Source organism: Lepidochelys kempii, chromosome 10, assembly GCF_965140285.1.
Source record: "Lepidochelys kempii isolate rLepKem1 chromosome 10, rLepKem1.hap1, whole genome shotgun sequence".
Taxonomy (NCBI): Eukaryota; Metazoa; Chordata; order Testudines; family Cheloniidae; genus Lepidochelys; species Lepidochelys kempii.
The window spans coordinates 45485629-45504603 of record NC_136389.1 but is presented as its reverse complement, the minus strand read 5'-3'; the positions used below and the strand labels follow the sequence as shown (position 1 = coordinate 45504603).

Genomic DNA, 18975 nt, shown 5'->3' with positions numbered 1-18975 from the left:
AAACACACCCATCTGCTCCAGAGCAGCCCCCAGTGATAGGAGTGGGAGGCAATCCCAGCACTGGTTGGAGGGAGGAGTGGAATCAGAAGAGCAAAATCTCAGTCAGAACGAAGTAGGAACTGCTGCTCGCTGCACGGAACAACTACCCACCCCATCCAGCCCCACGGGTGCCCAGTTTTCCAAGCGGGACAATGCAGAAATGTGAGAGGATGCTGTACTGCAGGCCCTTTCTCCCGCCATCTAGTGCTGGCAGCCAGCCTACAGCTTTCCCCATATGCTGCCTCCACACAAGATCCTTTTTTGTTTCCTTTTACGACTAAAGAAACTCAAGAGGGGACTCGCCTTCCTTTCCAGAGCTGCAGTGCTAGCTCTCTGCTCTCGACTCCTAATGCTACCTCTGTAATCCCCCAGCCTGGCTTGTTTGGGTTGGATTTTTTTTTTTTAAGTAACTCCCATGTCGTTTTTGTAGATTTTTTTTATGATGTTCTTTTCTCCCTGCCCCCTCTCTCCAGCGATGAAAAAAATGTTGAACAAGAGCCAGCTGGCACGCACAAGAGGAGACTGAGAAATCTGCACAAAGGAGCTTCCTCACTCACTTGCTGCTTTCAGATCAAGAACAGTGCAGGGGAGGGGAGGGAGTTCTGCTCTCCCCCACACATCAGTCTGGCTGGTGCAGACAAAGGAGATTTACCATGACACCCCTGCGAGCTGCCACCCAACTAGCGTAGGTTTCCTGTATCACATTCACACAGTGGGTGTTCAAGATGTTCCAAAACACGCTGAAGTCCAGGTTTCAAAACACGCTGTTAACTCTGGAATTAAGCACGATTTGAAGGGGAAGCTAACAGGTCACTTGCTTTTTCTCATGATGCAGAAGACCAGGGGCCACCAAAGTCTGCCCAACCAAGGGCCACACTGGCAACCTGCCAGGAGCAAGAAGGCTGAACCCACTTTGAATAAAATGGAGCCACCCTTCTCTTTTAATATGGAGGTTCACCTGCATGAAAACTACAGCTCCCAGCATGCAATGCAGCCGGATCCTTTGGCAAGAAGTACAACAATGCATGCTAGGACCTGTCTTTTCCATAGGCTGCACCTTTGTATTAGAAGAGGAATCTGACCTTGGATGGCGTTTGGATCATAGGCCATTCTTGGATCTGCTTTGTAACACTGGGAGATCCTGAAATGAAAGGCACTACAGAAGTGCAGAATATGGCATTACTGTCTCTCTCCACCTCTGGTTATAAGCAGGCCTTTAACAAGGAGCAGCAGATAACTGGAAGCAATTGGAGGTGTGGGGGGAGATAAAGACTAGCACAGTCATTCTGAGAAGACCTTGTCTACATGTGGATCACTAGGCTGCTTTGGGGAGGAAACCACAGCCAAGTCCACACTGATGTCAGCTGGAAGTTTTAACTTACAGCTCCCCTGAACATCAACTAGTGTTTTACATACACAAACAAAAAAATTAATGCAACTTTCAGCTGAGAAATTCAGCATTAAATCAGAAAATACAGAGTTAAGGTTAAAAACTCAACCCTGAGTCTGCCTCCCAGGCTTATAAAACTTTGAAATACAGCCTTTCCTGACAGCCCATGTTCAATTACATCCATACAAAGAGGAATTTCCTACTAAACACCAAATACAGTAACATACAGTCTATACATCCTTCAGACCTGGCCTGATTTCAGAACCAGTCCGGTCTAAGCTTCAGAAAAAACTTAGTCAGATTATTTTAAAACTCTATGCTTGTTTTTATTACTTTACTTAACGCCAATGTCAAATAGACATTGGGGAGAGAGACTTTCTTGCTTAAAGATTGCAACATACATCCCCACCCCCCTCATCCCTTCAGTTAAGGTCCAAGAACTCCCAATATATAACCCCCAAGAAATCCTCCAGCAAAACAAAGGAAGACCAGTGTTGACATTGCTGATATTTCTGAGGTAAGAACTAAAGCAGGAGTTAAAAACCCACACATATACCCTACCCCTTCAGGCCTTCTTTATTTATTAGGAAGTAGCAAAAACTGGCACAAAAACTTTTCTTTTAACCCTCAGCAGGTCACTCCATGTTGCCTTTAACCTGAGTTCATGGCAAAGAATTTCCTTTTTTTAACAAACAAACAAAAAGTTGGTACTGGAATTTACAGCTCTTTAGATTTGCAATTATTTGGCTTTGATTTCACCTAAGCCCGGGAATTTTTGACCAAAGCATCCTGCGTACGGAACAAAATACACTTCTCAAGCCTTATCTGGCAATCTGTGTGGTAGAAGACCAGAGTTTTGAATCTCACATGTATTTAACACCTAGCTAAACTTCTTTTAACTACTTGGCACTAACTAATTTTATTCTCCAGCAGAATTTATGCTAATATTGACACAACTGAGCAAGAATCATCCTCATACATGATATTTAGATTTAATCAATTTTACAGCAGATGTTCCAATTAATCAGGCATCAAATATTGAATTAATTATATTATATACTTTATATCTATACAGCACCACCTCAGTAGCCTGGAGGATGGAGGATGAGAGCCAAACAGTATAAAGAACAACAACACTGGGGCAAACATCTGCTCTTAATAAAAGCATCATAAGCTCCAATATCCACAAAGAGGGGCATCCATTTAAAATATCATGTCTGAAAAGTGTTAGTCTTTAAGGTGCCACCGGACTCCTCGCTGTTTAAATGCAACACAGATTACCTGTAGGAGAACAAAGGGTTGAGCCAACCTGGCTAGATTTGACGCTATGGCTCCAAAGAAGTGGAAGGAGAATATTTCAAACCCTGCATTCAGAAGGCCACTATGCTACATCCTCCAGGAGAGCCTAAAAACTCCATCTCTACTCTCGTGAACATTTCATTTTCTTTCTAAATCAGTTTTTAGCTGAAAGAAGTGCTCCTTCCAAATACTGCCCCCTCTCACCTCTTCCCAAGATTCCCTGCTCCCCTTGTAGTTCTAGTGAAGGCAGCAAAGCAAGGAGGGATGTGCCCATTTGCAGAGATGGCTAAGGACATCTCTCTAGTACTGTCCATTTCCAAAATGCTGTTCAAACTCTAACTGCTTACTGCCCGCAGACCGCCCCGCACTGGTAAACACCATCATGAGTTTACAGCTAGGAAGACATGCAGGCACAGACGTTAAGTGACATGCCCTCTGTCACATTGCAAGCCAGTGTCAAAACCAGAACAGAAGTCTCTCGGCTGCTGGGGCCATGCCTAACCCAGAGTGCCTCCAAAGCAACCCCGAACTACATGCAGCTCACTGGCCCTAGTGTCAGGGGAGACACAAGAGACGGTCAACCCCTCACCTTGTGCAATGCAGGGTGGGATTTGGGGGAACCTCATGCTGGATGCTGCTGCAACACTGACCCTCTCCACTAACGCTGGCTCACTAGTACCCATGGCAAGACAACTGGTCCTTTCCTGTTGCGATGTGACCTGTGCTTCCCGTGTGCAGACACCCCAAGCTACCAAACAAGACACCTAGTGTCAGCTTAGCATTAAACAAGAGGGCCAACGGTATGCCTGCAACCAAAGTCAGCAGGTACTGTATTAATGGCTCCCTTTCGCAGTGGGAGAGCCACACAGGCTAACTAGCAGTGTGAGCTAGAGGTGGATCCGGCAGACCTAGTACACAGGAGAGCTGTGATCTAACCCCATTCTGACAGTCACTAGCCTGTCACCCTGGAAAAGTCACTTCCCTTCTCAGGCCTCGGTTTTCCTGCCTGTCAAACGGAGATGCGTGATAGCTCTCAACCTCAGGGCATGGCTACACTGGAAACTTCAAAGTGCTGTTGCAGCAGCGCTTTGAGGTGCGAGTGTAGTCACGCATGAGTGCTGGGAGAGCTCTCTCAGAGCTCCTGGTAATCCACCTCCATGAGGGGATTAGCTCCCAGCGCTCGGAGCCTGTTTACACTCGCTCTTTAAAGCGCTCTGACTTGCTGCGCTCAGGGGGGGTCATTTTTCACACCCCTGAGCTAGCAAGTTAGGGTGCTATAAAATGTAAGTGTAACCAAACCCCCAGAGGGAGCTGTGAGGATTACTGAGGCCAGTCAGGAGCAAGTGATCATAGACTGCAGGTGACCATACCTCTAGACAACATGGCCTCTGGCAGGGCACTGCCTCCTCATCTGGGAGAAATTATACACTGGCCCCAATGTCCTGCAGTGGATTTTGCCAGACTTTTAAAGTCCCTGCCAGTTTATCATGGTAAAGCACTTTAAGAGCAGCCTTGAGGTTCAAAGCCCCAAAGCTGCAATTAAGCTAAAACACAAACTTCCTCTGCCCCCTCGCCCAACCCCCTGCAATGCCTCTAGGCCTTAGCTCAGACAAAGAAACCTCACAGAGAAGCCCAATGACAATGGGTGAAGAGGTTTTCAGGGTGGAGGACTACTGAGCCAGTTTCCTTCCCACAGGGCTTGGTTCTTAAATCCAACACTCAACCCATGCTATGAACTTTTACCATGGCTGTACTTTAAATATTGTGTCTGCACACCTGATGGCTAACACCTTGTGAGCCATCATGGCAACCCTAGCAAGAGGCCTAGGCTTGTATATGGACATCTAGCTGTAACTCTGTTTTTCCATGTAGACCAGTGTCCTCTTGCCATGCCTGTCCTCTGTACCTCATTTGGCTGGTCTTCCTTTATAACTATGAGAACCAAGAAAATGCCCCCAAGTGCCCTGCCCACATGCTGCCCTGCGTGCCCGCCTTCTGAGCGCTCTATCCCCACACAAGCACAATGGGGCAGCCCAGAGGTTCTCAACCTTTTTCTCTCTGAGCTCCCCCAACCCCAACATGCTATAAAAATTCCATGGTTCACCTGGGCCACAACAACTGGTTTTCTGCACATCCAGTAGATTAAAAGCCAGGCTCAGTGCTGGGGGTAGCAAACAGGGCAACTGCCCGGGACCCATGCTACCGGGGGTTCCGCAAAGCTAAGTTGCTCAGGTTTTGGTTTTGGCTTTGGCTTTCCGCCTTGGGTGGCAGGGCTCGGGCTTCAGCTTTCTACCCTGGGCCCCAGCGAGATTAAAGAGGCTAGGACTTTTCAGCTTGGAAAAGAGGAGACTAAGGGGGGATATGATAGAGGTTTCTAAAATCATGAGTGGTGTGGAGAAAGTGAATAAGGAAAAGTTATTTACTTGTTCCCATATATAAGAACTAGGGGCCACCAAATGAAATTAATGGGCAGCAGGTTTAAACAAATAAAAGGAAGTTCTTCACTCAGCGCACAGTCAATCTGTGGAACTCCTTGCCAGAGGAAGTTGTGAAGGCTAGGACTATAACAGGGTTTAAAAGAGAACTGGATAAATTCATGGAGGTTAAGTCCATTAATGGCTATTAGCCAGGATGGGTAAGAAATGGTGTCCCTAGCCTCTGTTTGTCAGAGGGTGGAGATGGATGGCAGGACAGAGATCACTTGATCATTACCCGTTAGGTTCACTCCCTCTGGAGAACCTGGCCATTGGCCACCGTCGGTAGACAGGATACTGGGCTGGATGGACCTTTGGTCTGACCCAGTATGGCCGTTCTTATGTTCTTAACGCCAGCTCTGCTCTCTGATTTATTTTGGCAGACTCCTTGAAAGCTGCTCGCAGCAAGGGGGCCCCAGACTCCTGGTTGAGAACCACTGGGATAGCCCCCGGGGTACTTTATGTGCGTGCCCTCCAGGCACTCTATCCTCTGCTCAACCACAATGAGATGGATGGCTGCCCAGGTTTTCCCAACACATACTGATACAAGCAGAGTTAGATAGTGTGGTAGGTGCAGACACACAGATACAGCAGTGATGGCACAAAAGCTGCTGTGTGAACACAAACTAGACAATGTTAACTTGTAACCTGTTACGGTGACTGACTCTATACTAGAAAAGTTAGTACCCATATTACAGGAACTGCCAGCAATAGTGCAGATGCACTAATGTAAACAGGGTTTAGGCATTGTACTACGGTGTCATGAAAACCTGCTCGCTAAGCTGTCTGTAACATATTTTTAGCTCAAATGCCTTCTACATGGTTACAAAGCCACTGTTAAGAGCTGCATTATGGACTCAGCCTGAACGACAACTAAGAAACAAGCCCCAAATCTGGGCAAGCTCACTCAACTGGGACCGGGCAGTTGTGTATCAGTGAAGTTTTTGGTAAGCACATATGGGACAAGACTCACTTTTCATTCTCTCTCACACAGACAAAATGTCTGTTAGAAAAACTGAATTGGTGTAAATGCATTGATTTAAAATCAATCTAGTTGCACTGTTTGAAAGAGTCACAAGTCAATGAGAAAGGGAAGTGTGATAAATGGGATCAGAGGTGATCCCCAGAATCCCAAGCAAGTGGATGGGGGAAACAAAAGCTCCAGAGAGATAATAAAAGACCACATGAAGCCAGTGGGCACAAGTGACAGTGCTGAAGCTGGCAATGTTCTGGGAGAAAGAGCTCTCAGTTTTTCCCTGCTCATCTAATGACATCAAGACATCTGGACAAACAAATGCCATAATTTAAGGATTCACATACTTTACAGTTCAACTTTGCCCTGGCTGGTATTGGAGCAGGAAGGGGACGAACTGGGTGTAACCGAATGTTCCCACCTTTGATTTATGGGATTCTTCAGGCAAATAGCAAGATTACCATGAAAAACAGCCTTGGCAAGATCTAGGGCTTGCTTCAAGCTGGCTGTGCTCTGAGATTCCAGTTCAGCTCCTGCTGCCTGAGGGAGAGAAGGGGGAAGGAAGACAAAAGGGGTGGGGGAGATGGATCTGGGCAGTGATTATAATAGCTGCAGTAATTAGAGTGTTTCCAAGTGGCTACTGGAGTTGTTCCCCAAGCAGATGACTCCAAAGGGGTTGGGGGAAGGGAGGGCCCAGGATAAAGCAAGCATGCCTCAGTGAGCACCACATTCAGGGAGAAAGCAGCTTGGGGTCAGCACGGGCACTTGCTCTACCGCACTGACTGGCGGGAAGGGAAACATGACAGGGGAAGTTTATTTCTAACTTCAAAAACTCATCACCAAATTCAGGGAGAATAACTGGACTGATCAAAATGAGTCATGTGACTGGCAAAGTAATGGCTTCCAGCCACGAATCTGCTTTGATCCCAACATCAGGGAGTCAAGTAGCACAGGCCAAGTACAGTGCAGCACAAAAAGCCCCAGACTCCCTTGGGAGTGACCTCTCCACGGCCCTGATGGCCTACCCCTCACAATAGGTCACAGGATTGCCTGTCTGCCTGTCTTGCTCCCAGGCCTTTCAATCTAGCAGATAGGCAGAATTCTAGGCCTCCTTAGGGAGACCACAAATGCGCAGCACTGGCAGCCTCAAATGCTTTAGCAGAAGAGGAAAACGTCTCCGATTCCAAAAATGAAGGGGCTGCCACTTCATCTTCTAATGCCCTTAATTCCCCTCATTCAATAACCAATTAGTGCACCTTGGCTAAAGCTAGCAAGGGCTTTATCTGCAGGAGTAGAATGTATATTACCTGCACTCATGATCTCTCTTGTTGTCAAGCATCAGCCCAGGAGCAGTTTGGGAGAGGCCAATCAGACTGCAAGGCGAGGTCTACAGACAGGGAGGAACAAATCCTAGTCCAGGGAATACTAGACGACAAAACCCCTTCAGCGATTTTTTTTAGGGAGGGATAATAAATAGGTGTATTTTATAGATTAATAAAGCACATTTGAAAAGCCATGATATACATCAGAACCTGGCTAATTCACACTAATGACCCACTAAAAGTTACACAATTTTGTGAATTAGCAAGTACGTAAAGGAATACAATAAAAAGCAAGGATAATGCATCGAAATGTACTTTGCTCATTTATTTTGTTAGCTGTAGTTCCACTTTAATTACTCGTGGTGATACTACAAATGCTAGGAAAGGTTCTATGTTAGGTTTTGCAAAAATAATGAAATCTTGCTAACAAGAAATTTCACTACAGTATTTGTTACTAAATCTTTGTGGAGAAACCAACAATTCTTGTTCAGATTAGCAAAATTCTACTCTACAGCAGTATTCACAGTAGCACTATGTAATGCCCCATTTTCATTCATTTGAAAGTTTGCAAAGGACTGTTCTTGTGAGACTAAAACTGCCTATTCTTTTCGTCTCATCAGAGAAATAAGATTCTGAGATAGTTTTGCATAAAATCCTTCCATGCTCCTAAATTACCCAAGCAGGAAAATATCTCATTTTTAAAAACAAAAAAGATAAACACATTACACACACTCATGCTACACAGGTGGTCAGTTTTCAATAAGAACCACATCGCTGTATGCGCACAAAGACAAAATAACTAAATTACAAAGTTAGAGGTGACAAAAGCACTGTATAAAATGTATTAAAGTTTCCAGCCACTTAACAGCACAGATGTATTGTCCCAGATAGAAGTAATGTACACCACTGGTTGTACTTAAAATCTGATGTTGCAAAATCATCCACATCTCTGCCGTGCTGTAGGCAGGGAAGGCACAAAGAGTCCTTTGCGGTTTTTTCCCCCAAATAAAAAAAAGAAATAAAATGCAAAAAACTTAGCAATTTAAAACACAAAAGTCAAGATTCTCAGGCATGAACCTTGACTCATCCACAAATACTATTTTCAAGTATTGCTTAGACCTGGGTGCAGAACATAATACACAGTATATGCATGCAGCTAAGTTAACTTTGCTTTTGGCAACTGAACTTCCTGGCTCCTTTGTGTTCAGATCTGAAACCTTAACGCTGCTTTAGCTTTTTGCAATGTGTACTCCTTTCTGGACATGCAAGCAGCATGATACTTAGATATCTACATTAAATGTGCATAAACATATCAGTAAAACAGGAAGGCCATACATTACAACAGTGGCCTGGTGGTAAAGGAACAAGAGTGGGAGTCAGGGCTCCTGATCCTACATGCATCTGTGGGAATAAGAGGAGAGCAGCAGAGGGGAACTTGGCTGCATTTGTAGTAACAAGCTCTTAGGGGCACTAAATATGGGAGTGGAGGAATGGATCAAAGGTTAGGAAAACATCAGTCCGTAACTTCCAGTGAATCCCCAAAGAGATGCCTGAAATCTCCCCTTGACCTGGGAGTTCCCATGTAATCTACAAATTTATAAAGGAAACACTGATCAGCCAAACTAGGGACAACAGCCACACAAAGATTTCCTGTGTAAGGATTTCAGCCGAATACCCTCCACTGCAGCCAAGCATTCACCTTGCTCAGCCCCAGGCCTCCGGCACCACCGCTCTGCAGGTCAGCCAAAGCGGGTGCGTCTGTGTGTACAAGCAACTGCTCCCAGCAAAACCCTCACCAGCAGGCCTCACCTCCCTTTGTCACTGAACAGGCATGTGGTCTGCGCAGTGTAAACATGTGCCCATAATTTTCTCTGGGCAGGGCTGTTTCTAATGCCAGATAATCCAACCACAATGAGGACAGGGGCATAAAAGCCTTAAAGGAAGCAACTGTGCACACACTCCATGTGTTGCATCCCAGAAACAGTGCACCTGGAACCATAAATACCATCTTATTTACATAACACTCAGTAGCAGAGGGACAAAGAGACTTAATACAGTGTATTTAATATTCCTATTACACTAGTGCCCAGAGACGCCAATCAGCATCAGAGACCCATTGTGCTAGGCACTGTGCAAACACACAATGAGACATAGTCCCTGCCCTAAAGAATTTACAGAAATCCTGGCTCAAGTCTGCCAAAGTGCAAGGTCAAAAGAGACATAAATTGGCTCTGCTCTGTCTGGTTCCCTGATTAACATTTGCTCAGAAGCACAGTGGGCAACCCAAAGCACCTGGTGTGTCACAGTTACACACAACAACTGAACCCAAAACACACAACTACAGCCCTCATATCACCCCAGGAGACCTGTCTCCGCTCTACACGTAGGGACAGAATCCCATTCTTAGCGGTCACACCTGTATCACTCACCAATGAGTAACACAACGTACAGCTCCACACCAGCCCAACAACAGAGCTCAGTTATTGCAGGGTTGCCCATAAGTAAGTACTTCCTTAGTGGTAGGTTTTCAGGAGGGAGGGGTATTAAAAGGGAAAAGAGCACTGCAGCATACAGAGAATTTGGTCAAAAGCACCTTGGACACTGAAAGCATATTCTTGGGCAAAACTGGACCAAATTAAATTTCATCTATCTCAACAGAGTAACATTAAAATTTCCAGTGTACTGGTTGGACAGCATACTCCGATATGTTGCTATCACCCCTCACCCAGAAGAGAGATGCGCATAGAGAGAATAAATCAGATTCTTAATGAACACTGCCCTTACCTCTCAAAGTTCATTTATTGCATTCACTTTGTTAGGCTAGATTACTGGCTGTTTATACTTCACTACTAGGTGTTTCTGCCTAGTCTTTCATAAAAAAACATATTTTTAGGTAGATTAATGATTGAAGAGCAATAAATACATCAAAGACAGAGTGGGTTTCTCCCCGGAGCCAGGAAGTATAGGAAAATGAGTACATCACACACACATCCAATATTCAGGCTGAGAAGCCTGAGGGGACCTGCTATCTGGTGATCCCATGAGAGGAGTGGTCCCTTTTGCTATATTCACAACTGCTGCTGCCCTTGTCTGGGACATTAATCCACACTGCAGCACAGGCCCCATCTCGCGACACCGCCTGCAAAGAGCAGTGTTTATTTCCTAAATGAATGGAAGAGCAATACGAAGGTGCACATGTGTAAGATAGACATATCTATGCGTGCTCATATATATAGCATGTAAGACTGAATAAAGAGCAGTTCAAATAACAGTCACATAAAGATGTGTATCCAAGATGCAAACAAACAACAGAAAGTATCCAGCTTGGGATATTCCCGATGTGGCCTGGCTAAACTCCAGTCCAGGTCATTACAGCCTGCCTGCTGATTTCCTCTGGTGGTTTTTAACTGATGCAGCATTCTTGTCCTAAACTGTTGGAAAGCAATGTTGTGCAATCCTAAACAGCTGTTTTCCACCCCAGAGGTGGCAGTATTTCAAGGGTGTACATGGGTCACTTCCCACATCTTATACCCAACCACAGAGATTTTGGGAGGCAAATGAATGTCTGAGGATGGAAGAGGGGAGAAAATGGTGAAGCATTACTTTTACAAAAATGCTCTCATTCCGAAGCAGGTAACATTTTGCTTTTAAATCACACTACAAGAAAGCTAATCAATAAATAAGTGGACTGGATTTTTCAAGTACTGTGAGCAAACAAAGAGCTAGAACCATTCAGCATAACCCTGTGCCAGAGTCACTGTACAGAGCATAGAAACAGGTTTACATAAATTCATCCAGATGGGCAAGACTATGGAAGGGAATCTCCTGTTCCCCACAGTGCTCTATTCCCATTGCAGGGCTGGCCACACAACAGCCAGCTGTGCAGAGCAGATGATTCAGCACAGACACTGTCATCCTTACTCTTCGGGGGGCGGAGAGGAAGCATGCCCATGAGATGTTCATTGTCCCTTACAAAAAAATGGTGTACAATCTCTCAACCCGTGGCAATGGCCTGCCTGGTACAGGGACAAAATGGCCTCCTGGGAGACTCCCCAGAAGGAGCAGAGCCAACTCTCAAACACAAGACTTGAACCCGTGACCTTCCCTGTGTATACAATGGGCAGGCAAGAGAGCCTGGCTTTATCTCAGGAGCAACAGTTCTCACCCCTCTGCCTCACTCAGATAAAATCAGACCAATTACTGTGGGCACCCAGCACAGCCAGTTTGTTCCTCACCACAGCCCAAACTGGTGTCACCCAGAGACATGTGCCATTTCTCCTGCAGTCGAGGAATGAAAATAACCCCCACTTGGGAGCCGGCCCCAGAGCAGCCAAGATAAACCCTGCATGGGTTACATTCCAGTCCCAACTCTTCCTCTAACCAGGAACCATGCTCCCTTTGAAAAAGAGACCAGACAACTGAAGTCAAACAGATTCACCCTCTCAGTCCAATTCTAGGCACCTACCACTCACAGCATTCCCCTGCCCACTTCCAGATGGAGGCCATGCAGGGTAAGCTGATCCTGTGGCCCAGCATGCTCTTGGAGAGGGCTTCCGAACAACAGCACCAGGGCTCCAAGGATAGTTACTTGCACTTCTCTGAACAGCCTAGCAGTGATAGCAGAGGATCAAGGAACGCGATCAAACGTGCCTTTAATTAAGGATAGTTAAGGTGATCTGAAGTGCCTTGCCTAAGATCGTGACCCATAGATGCCACTGCCTCTGGCGCCCATGAGAGACAGTGTTCGGAGAGGTTTCAGAGTAGCAGCCGTGTTAGTCTGTATCCGCAAAAAGAAAAGGAGGACTTGTGACACCTTAGAGACTAACACATTTATTTGAGCATAAGCTTTCATGAGCTACAGCTCACTTTATCGGATGCATTCAGTGGAAAATACAGTGGGGAGATTTATGGAAAGATTTCTTCCCACATTGACTGTTTGCATTTCAGTGAAGAGTCTCTTGGAGGATTTAATTCTCTGTGATCTGTGCTGAGAAAATCCCCCAGGAGGGCTTTGTCCTTTTACCCTCTATGAGCCCAACACTGGGGACCTGAAACTGCTGTGGGCTGCTGCCTGTCTCTTTCTCACACACCCCTACAACACACACACACACACACACGGGTCAGATGTTCTTCCTCCTCGTCAGGCACAAGCCCAAGGGGAGAGAAGGAAATCAGTCATCAGAAAGCACAGTGATCGAACCCACATTGCAAATAAAGGAAATGTAGAAAGCCGCGGTGCCAGCACAATGCCCGGAGACTAGGAAGGAGCCTGCCGGGAGACAGGTTGGCATAGGGCACCACAAACCTCCCCAAGGGACACTTCACTTGTTTCCCCAAGTTCTTAATTCCTGTCAGCGTGAGGAGAGGGGTGAAGAACATGGGTGAGGAAGGGAACACTAACCCCGCTGCGGCCTGACTGCTGTGATTTGAGATCACTCTCCCAACCAACCTGCCACTCGTGTCTGCCCTCATCCCTTCCCGGTTCCCCTAAGCCACCTGCTCCAGCCTCCTCTCCAGCCCAAGCGACCACATGCCTAACACTTGGTGCTGAACATCCCATGCCCCATATCCAGCCAGGACACGGCACCCAGCCTCTAGCTAAAGATCTGTCCTTGTGCCTCCTCCCTGTCTGCCCTGGTCCTGCCCCACATCACCCACCTCTGTGACCCCTCAGACCCTAGCACCCCATTACATCCGCAGCACAGCGCACCCCTGTGATCCCGCAGGCCCCGCTGCCCCCAGCCCAGCCACCAAGACCACACTGAGACCTGCAAGCAACAACAGACACAAGGGGAGAGAGGTCCTAAGCCTCCCCTCCGCCCCCCCACCGCTCCCAGGGAGGCATACTCGGGGGGAGGGGGTCACGCTCCGGGCCCCCCCTCCCCCCGCCGACTCACCGGGGGGGAGGGGGTCACGCTCCGGGCCCCCCCTCCCCCCGCCGACTCACCGGGGGGGAGGGGGTCACGCTCCGGGCCCCCCCGCCGACTCACCGGGGGGGAGGGGGTCACGCTCCGGGCCCCCCCGCCGACTCACCGGGGGGGAGGGGGTCACGCTCCGGGCCCCCCCGCCGACTCACCGGGGGGGAGGGGGTCACGCTCCGGGCCCCCCCGCCGACTCACCGGGGGGGAGGGGGTCACGCTCCGGGCCCCCCTCCCCCCGCCGACTCACCGGGGGGGAGGGGGTCACGCTCCGGGCCCCCCTCCCCCCGCCGACTCACCGGGGGGGAGGGGGTCACGCTCCGGGCCCCCCTCCCCCCGCCGACTCACCGGGGGGGAGGGGGTCACGCTCCGGGCCCCCCTCCCCCCGCCGACTCACCGGGGGGGAGGGGGTCACGCTCCGGGCCCCCCTCCCCCCGCCGACTCACCGGGGGGGAGGGGGTCACGCTCCGGGCCCCCCTCCCCCCGCCGACTCACCGGGGGGGAGGGGGTCACGCTCCGGGAGCCCCTCCCCCGCCAGGCCCCGCGGCCGATCCCGGACTCACCCGGCTCCGGTCCCGTCCCGGGCGCTCCCCTAAGTCTCCTCCATGGAGCCGCCGGGCTCCCAGCGCCGCCGGCTACGGGCCCGGGGCCGCCGCCATCCCGCCGCGCCGCGCTCAGTGCAGGCCGCTCCGCGCCTCCGGCCGGGGGCTCTCAGCGGCCGCCGCGCTCCGGGCTCGGCTCAGCGCGCACGGGGCGGGGGACCCGGAGCGCGGAGCCCGGATCCGGAGCCGCCGTGACTCACTGAGCCGGGCGGAGCGAAAACCCGGCGCGCGGGGTCCCCGCGCAGACAGACCGCCCTCGGGCGCCGGCGGGGAGCACGGAGGCAGAGGAGGACGAGGAGCCCCAGAGGGGCAAACCCGGAACACTGACCCAGACTGGGATCCGCCCCAGAGATCGGGATCCCACAGGACAGGGGAGAGGGAAACCCAGAGCACACGGAGCCAAGCCCTGGGAGACAGGCAGAGGTACAAACCCTCTGACAAGCATGAACCTCAGCAGGAAGGGCTCCAGAGAGTCCACACAGACATGGGGGACGCCGCTGCTGAGCTGGAAAGGGAAATCCAGACCGGGGGCGTAGCCTCCGGGGGGCTGGCCCATGCACTTAGCATCCAGGCCCACCCAAATCTGAGCAGGGCGTAATGCTGCCACAGCAGCCGGGCTGGAGTGTCAGTTGGACACTGAACTCCAGGAGGGAGCTAGGCACCCGCCCTTCAGAAAACTATGCTCCGGCAGCTCTGCCTTGCCATTTTCTGAGCCACCCTATGCATGAGCCCAGCTTGGCAGGTGAAGCCCTGTGTCTGGGGGCACCAGGGCTAGGAAGAGGGCATGGCATCAGGGGAAAAGCTAAGCTAGCACAGTCTGGCATTGCCCCTCCACCCGAAAGTCATGGCTCACCCAAATTTCCACTCCTAGCTACACCACTGATTCAGACCAAGCCAAGAAAACTACGACAGGGTGGAAAGGCTGGGGTCTGGTGGAAAAGGCAAGGCGAGAGACCCCCGCATTCAAGTGCCAATTTAGCCTCACAGTTCTTGTGTGATCTGGAGCAAGTTACTTAGGGCAGGTCTACACTAGCGCTTACTTCAATATAACTTAAGTCAATCAGGAGTGTGGAAAAGCCACCACCCTGAGTTACATAAATTACACGCACCTAAGTGCCTGTGTGGACAGTGCTATAACCGCGGGAGAGCATCAGAGCTACTCAGGGAGCTGGAGTAATCATGCCTACAGGAGAGCTCTCTCTCCCGTTGCCATAGAGCATTTGCATTAGCAGCGCCGCTGTAACGATTCTAGTGTATACCTATCCTTAATCTACACTTAATCTAAATAACAAGAAGTTCTCTGAAGGAAATCAGCATCTCCAGTCCATTAGAATTAGTTGAAGGACTCAACAAAGCAGAGGATACAGAAGAGCTAGTGGATCTTATTTGGACTTCCGAAAAGCTTCTGATAGAGTTCCTCAGAAGAGGCTACTAAGGAAATTAAGTAGTCCTGGGGAAGCGGTGTAGTTCTGTCACAGATTGTAAACTAATTACAAGAGAGAACAAAGAAGAACAAAGCGATCTTTATGCAGGTGATTCACAAATCACTACTCAGGACCTGCCTTCCTTCATCCAAACCAAAATCATGGTCTGTCTCCTTTTCATAGCACAAGAACCAGGGATCACCACATGACATTAATAGGCAGCAGGTTTAAAACAAACAAAAGGAAGTACTTCTTCACACAACAGACAATCAACCTTGGAACTCTTTGCCAAAGGATGTTGTAAAGGCCAAGACTATAACAGTTCTCAAAAAAGAACTAGATAAATTCATAGAAAATAGGTCCATCAATAGCGATTAAGCAGGATGGGCAGAGATGGTGTCCCTATCCTCTGTTTGCCAGAAGCTGGGGATGGGTGACAGGGAATGGATCACTTGAAGATTACCTGTTCTGTTCATTCCTTCTGGAGCACCTGGCATTGGCCACTGTACTGAGGTAGATGGACCTTTGGTCTGACCCAGTGTGACCGCTCTTGTTCTTATGTCTTTTCCACATGAATATCCAGTCACCCACTGAAACTTAACATGCCCAGAACCAATCTCCTGATCTTCCTCTAAACCCACCCATCCTCTGTGTCGTCCACCATCCTCCATGTCACTCAGGATGCTTCATCTTTGACTCATCCATTTCTTTTGACCCACGCATCCAGGCCATGTTTAAACCATGCTGCTTCTTCCAGCGTAACATCACCAAGATCCAACCTTTCCTCTGTGCCCATTCTGCCAAAATCCTTGGCCAAGCTCTGATCATCTTGGGTATTGCAGCTCCTTGTTCCAGACTCATCTAAGTACTCCCAGTTCGCCCCCATAAAGTTCATTCTAAATGCTACCACCAAGATAATCTTTCTAGTCCATTGCCTTGACTGTGTCACTCCCTCTTCATGTTATCTCTCAGTTTGGCCCTTGCTTTTGAAGCCCTTCTCAATTTAGCCCCCAAAAATTCAAACTGGAAATACAATGCAAATTTTTAGCAGTGACTGAGAGTAATTAAGCATTGGAGCAGATTATACATTATCTAGGAATGTAGTGGTGATGTAATAAATTCTAGGAATATAGTCAATTCTCCATCACTTGAAGTCTTTAAATCAAATAATATATAAGATTTTTAATCCATAGAACTCAAAGCACATAACAAAGGAAGTCAGTATCATTTTACAGATGGGGAAACTGAGGCATGGAGAGTTGAAGTGACTTGTCCAAAGTACCTCAGCAGCAGATCCAGACATAACACCCAGGTCTCCTATGTCCAACTTCTATTCTCTAGTTACTAGGCCACATTGTCTCCCTCAAAATTGGGAGTCTTTCTGAAACACATGCTCTAGTTCAACCACAGATTATTTGTCTTGCTGCAGGAATTAGTGGTGACATTCTCTGTGTCAGAAATCATAATAGGGATCATCATGCCTAATTGTCAGAGCCGTGCCAGTTGGTCCTAGTGGTCAGAGCCAGGAGTCCAGAGCAGGATTGGAGCGAGGTCTGAGTGAGAGCAAGGCTGGAACAGGACTAGGAACCGGGCAAGAGCAAGGCCAGAGCAGGCTAAGGCTTGGGGCATTTGTTACTACTACCAGGCCAGAGAGAATTCCAAAAGCTAGAATTACATTAAGCAGAGTGAGCTACTCCTGTGAGGCTTAAATACCTGCCCTGAAAATCACCAGACCAGTTCCTGGTTTGTGGATTGGCTGTAGCACAGGAGTGACTTATCACTTTACATTCTGGCTGCATAATGCAAGATCAGAGGTGGGCAAACTTTTTGGCCCAAGGGGCACATCTGGGTGGGGAAATTGCATGCAGGGCCATGAATGTAGGGCTGGGGCAGGAGATTGGAGTGTGGAATATGGGAGGGGGTGCAGTGTGCAGGAAGGGGCTCAGGGCATGGGGTTGGGGCAGAGGAGGGGTGCAGAGTGTGGGAGGGGGCTTGAGGCAGGGGGTTGGGGTGCAGGAGGGGTGCAGGGTGCAGCAGGGCGCTCAGGGCAGCGCGTTGGGCTGCAGGAGGGGTGTGCGGTGCAGCAGGGGGCTCAGGGCAGGGGGTTGGGGTGCAGGAGAAGTGTGGCAGGGAGCTCAGGGCAGGGGGTTGGGGTGCGGGGTGCAGGAGGGGTTCAGGGTGCAGACTCCAGCCCAATACCACTTACCTGGAGCAGCTCCAGGGTGGCAGCAGCATGCACCAGGGCCAGGGCAGGCTCCCTGCCTGCCCTGGCCCCACGCTGCTCCTGGAAGCAGCCAGCACCACATCCCTGCGGCCCCTGGGAGATGGGGGCAGAAGGCTTCCCACACTGCCCTAGCCTGTGGGTACCTCCCCCGAAGCTCCTTTTGGCCGCGGTGGGGAGCTGTGGGGGGCAGTGCCTGCCGGCAAGGGCAGCACACGGAGCCCTCTGTCTCCCCCCACTCACACACACACTCCAGGGGCTGCAGGGACACGGTGCCAGCTGCTTCTAGGAATGGTGCAGGGCCACAGGGGGCCTGTGGGGCCCTGATGGGCCGGATCCAGCCCATGGGCTGTAGTTTGCCCACCCCTGTACAAGATGCCAGATTAGATGGTTATAATGATCCCTTCTGGCCTTAAAACCTCTTAATGTAATTTGATGGCATGTACTCACTTTCACTAGTTTTCAGTTCTGCTCACCCTATCTCAAAATTATAAATATGGCAGAAATGTAAAGAGCTTGGGGTAGGCAACAACACTGATGACACATGAAAAGATGTCCCCTGTGTGAAAAAAACCAGAAAGATTAGGACTATTTTGATGGGAGAAGATAAATAAGAAGTGAAATTATAGTTGCCCATAAAATGATGACTAGAGAAGGCAAACGGGGCACTTCCATTTATCTTTTCTCATAATACAAGAACTAAGATAAATTCAATTAAGTGAAGAGGCAAAAATTTAAGACTGTTAAGGGGAAAGACATTTTTTATACAACACAATTAATCTGTGGAACTCACTGCCACAGTAAGACAAAGAGCTTGTTAGACACTTATATGGCTAGTGAGAACATTCAAAGTCAGTTTGGATGGGATCAAATATTATAAGGGATATAAACCTTCCTGTTTAGGGCCTAAGCCAACTAGGGGCTGAAGGGCTTAGTAGTTTTTCCTTATGAGTGGACTATTCTCCAATTACACATTACAAGGATTCTGACACCTTTCCCAGGAGCAGCTGGTATTGGATGCTGTCAGAGACCAGAACACCAGACTCCATGGACCCTGGTCTGAACTAGTATGGCCATTCCTATTACATTAGTCACATACATAGAGTGAAAACTCCAATCATGGAGCCAGCATGATCAGCACACAGCTCATGGAAGAGGTGTGCCTTGTCCATGGATTGGGAATCCTGGCACCAGGAGAGGGGAAGTTCCAGAGCACAAAGTCCAGTGGCAGGCTCTCAAGCCACCTGCTGCATAAGGATACCAGAGTATCTGTGAGGCCCTGCTCAGCAGCGTACAACTGCCTCACCCTAGTA

General features: G+C 49.1%; 1 protein-coding gene across 3 annotated transcripts in view; it reads right to left on the bottom strand.

The window, feature by feature from the left end:
- The window catches only part of ZNF609 (zinc finger protein 609), a 118057-nt gene extending 103907 nt beyond the window's left edge, over window positions 1-14150 (bottom strand). For all 3 annotated transcript variants that reach the window (XM_073363228.2, XM_073363232.2, XM_073363231.2), the window contains exon 1: window positions 13979-14150. The gene's annotated coding sequence lies outside the window, so the exon portion shown is untranslated. The remainder of the gene's footprint in view (window positions 1-13978) is intronic.
- Between the last annotated feature and the right edge of the window lie 4825 nt (window positions 14151-18975).